Below are 4,013 nucleotides of genomic sequence, written 5' to 3' on the forward strand. Positions count from 1 at the left end.
TGTTGGTGTTTGCCTCTTTTTTTCTGCCTCCACAATGTTTGGTCCCAAAGGACACCTAATGTGACTTATAAATGAAGAGCAAAGAGTAAAGGACCGGCAGCTCGCTGTGTGGTTGCTGTTTGTGAGGAGGCTGGGGGAAGAGAGGGAGGAGCTGGTAACATGAAACACTGCCATTGTTCAAAGATTAATCATTTCTGTGTGATGCATTCATATGTCTATTCTGATGCTATAACTGGTAGTTAGTAATTTTCTACTTCTTTGAACCAATACTTTAGTTTTGTGTTTGAGAGCCCTATTTTTTCTAGCTTACTTAGGAATTCTTTTTGGCATTAATTAGAAATCTGTATTCTGTGGTCATTCTATGACATGACACCATGTCTCCACCACCTTCCTCCCGGTTATTTATTCACCAAACATGGCATTTAAATAACTCATCTGGAAGTTGATGGTAAGTTCTATTATTTTATTAAGAGCCAGTTTCTTTCTCCAAATGAATGAGTCTCCATAGAGAGACCCATTAGATTCGATTAGATTTGAGTTTTGCTTTACAGGCACAGCATAAAGGCTTGTGTGTACGTTCGATAGTGTGTGGTCCTTTGTTTTCGATGTGGCTGTTAGAGATTGTACTCAAGTGGTGAGCTCTGTGTCAGCAGTCCCAACCCTGCTCGTGGTGCAGCAGCGGGGGCAGGCGAAGTCTTACTTATGGACTTCCTTTGTTACAGTTATTGTATCCGTCTCACAGATAGAGTTTATAAAATGCAGGTTGGCCCCTTTAAGTGCAGGCACTGGTGTTAAAAATACCCACATTTCCCCCCCGTGTAATCATTCTGAAATCAGTGGCTGAGGGCAAGAGGTTCTAGCCCAGACTCCTCCTGGGCTGACTGTGGCCCTAGGCATGTCCCGTCCCCACCCCACCCACTTCCGGCTTTGTTTCCTCATCTGTAAAAATAAAGAGTGGGAGACTTGTCCCCGAGTTCCCTTTGGGCACTAGCCCTGACTTGTCTAGGGGAGTCAGGAGTCGGTAGAGAGGACATGAAGCACAGTTATAATGGAAACACTCACAAAACCAGGGTGGGGCGGCCAGGATTGGCAAAACTGTCCTTCTGGGATTCTGAAGCCCTTTCCCCTAGGATCCCTTTTAGAATTGAAGACGCCAGTTGATATCGTGGCTGTGTGTTAGCCCAAATGCTTATGTCCCTGTGTGTTTTCTCCTGCCTTCCCACACCTTCCTTCCCTTCGTGAAAGTAATAAGGAGTCACAACTACAACAAAATAAACTTGGGGTGTTCAGCTTAGGGATGTAATCAACAGTCTCACTCCCTTTAGAAATGAGCCTTGTTTCCATAGTGAAGTTGGGCCGAGTGGGATCCTCCATTGTCATAGAGTTCTTTGTGTACAGGTATGGGTTGAAGGACAACAAAATAAACAGAACCAGACCCACCACCCAGCATTTGGACGCCACACCGGGGCTGGACAAAGTGGACTTGCTGTCCGTGTACCTGAGTATCAGGGTGGTTTTGCCCTGTGCCCTGCCAAGTCAGAGTGAATGAACATTCCTGTCTCTGTTTAGCAGACTTGGCCCTTTGGAAACTCAAGAAATGCATCCTGAAAAAGCTGGCACTGTGCTTTCCTCTTAGGACCACAATAGGCAAAAAAAAAAAAAACTGAAGTACTTTCCCTATCTCTAACCCTCCTTTTTTCCTTTTTGGAGTAAACAATGACGTTTGTAATGATCTGGGCAAGTTTTAATTAGGCAGTCAAGGAAGAAGGTAGGCATTTTTTTAGGGATCATTTAAAGTAACATATTTTATCCTTATTTTGTTGGGAAATAGGGCAACAATGTACAGTGTAAAAACCAGCAGTAAAATTAAGTTGGCCCTTTGGGATGCTTTTTAATTAGAAGCCTCTAGAGGTCAGCACCACATAAAGAAAGGGCTTTTGAGTTCAGGGTGATCATGATGCCCATCTCCTTGTGGAGCTTTTGGGAAAGGAGGGTTGGTGAATGTCCAGGCTGGGGAAAGAGAAGTGAAGAGCCTCCTTCTTTATACATAAACCCTAACATTTGACTGGGTTGTTTTTTTCACTGCTCACCCATCTTTGCAGCTCCCACACCCCTGCGTCACACACTGTCAGTTCGATAAACATGACTTATTGACCGGTCGATGAAGTGTGGCATTTAGCTCATGCTGAGAAGGGCTGGAGAAATGCCGAAGATGAGATGGAAGGCACATTGCATTTTGCTTGGAGCAAGGTGGGAGGATGCTGGGTGTTCCAAGGCCTTTCAAAATATTTGTTAGCCCGTAGCCTGTTAAATTCTGCAACTTCCAGTGGAACATCAGGGAACACAGGTTTCTACCTAGAATCCATATCTGGCTCCCTGAAGCCTGCACAGATCAGGGGTGGGCTGGGGGAGGATTTGAGCATCTTCAGGAGGTCTGGCCAGAACTGAGATAGTTGGGAGCCCCTAAAAACTTGCAGACATACCTGTGGATCCCCAAAGTACAAGACCCAAGAGCACTGTGCAGTGATGGCCACAGGCTTCACAGACCACCTGAATTCAAGTCCAAAATGACAGGCAGCCTTGGGAGGCCACAGAGGCTCCTGGTGTTGCCCCGGGGTTTCATTTTGGCCCAACAAGGAACAGGAAGGGGAAACAATACAAAGGCTTTCCTCCCTTCTCTTTCCCTTGCCCCTTCTGTTCAGGGTTTACTGTTCCTGTCTACTAAGGAAGGCTTGACCCATAACACAAATAGTATTGACAGTTACTCTGCTGGGTGATTAGATGAGCCTTGGACCCTGAGGTTCTTTGACTCACTGAGAAGATACATTGGTGGAAAGGACGACAAATATGTCACAGGCACGATGGAAGCCCAGTCTTAACATCTTAGCACTTAGTGGCATAACAGCGATTTCACTAGTACTATTAGATTTCAAAATGCTGGGTTTGGATCCTCGTGAGGATGGGCTGTATTCTTTGCAGGTATGGAACAGTCTGATTCTGATGACTTTTCAATTGTTTTGTCATGAAGCCAACAGTGCTGAGTAAATATGCCCCACCTGTGTGTGCTATTACATACAAAAATTTTTTTGTAACAAACTTTTATGTAGTCCTTGCTAAGTACCACACACTGTACTAAGTTTCTTTTAACTCATTTAATCCTTCCAACAATCCTACAAGGTAGATATTATGGTTGATATTCTCTTTTTACAGATGAGGAAACTGAGGCACAGAGAATCTAAGTAACTCTCACAAGATCACACAGCTAGTAAGTGCCAGAGCTGGGATTTGGACCCAGGCAGTTTGGTTTCAGAACTCTTAACTACTCTGCTGAATAATGAATGTCATGGGTGTTGGTCTTACATTTACTGAAATCTATGATTTTTTTTCACACCACAGCACAGAGGCCCTGCCTGCCCGTATACTTCACGCAGTGCATGCTGCTAATATCCATGGTTGCCTGAGAACAGATGGAGTAAAGAGAGCATTTCCCTAGCTATTTGCCTTGCCTGTGGTCAGGTTGGCCGCGCAGGGTGGTTTAGGATAATAGCAGACACATTTTTTCTGGTATCCATGTACTTACAAAGATTTTTGAAAGTGACTGGAAGAACCTGGGCGACAAGTTTATAAAACAGGATCCTCAGATGGGGGCAGGGCTGGGGAAACAACCAATTGGCTTTCCATTCTGTACCCTTCTTTCTAGATCTTGTTCCCTGAGGAGCCCTCTACAAGGGTGTTACAGACTCCTCTAAGTGTCTCCCTCCTCATAGCGAAGGGGCTTTTACTCAGAGTTACCTTGAAGCAACCAGCAGCAGAAATGCATTGTCTAGTCAAGAGGAGGCCTGGGAGCAAGAAGAAAGCTCTCTTCCTCTGATGATGTGTGGTAACATGCCATTGAGTCACCATCCCACACCAAGGATTCCAGTCTGTGGCCCTACCCCTCAGCCATCCAAATACATTTCTAGCCTGCCTTCCTGTTCCACGCAGAGGCAACGTGCACAAACACCCTCAATACC

This window comes from Pan paniscus, chromosome 6 (assembly GCF_029289425.2).
Source record: "Pan paniscus chromosome 6, NHGRI_mPanPan1-v2.0_pri, whole genome shotgun sequence".
Lineage (NCBI taxonomy): Eukaryota > Metazoa > Chordata > Mammalia > Primates > Hominidae > Pan > Pan paniscus.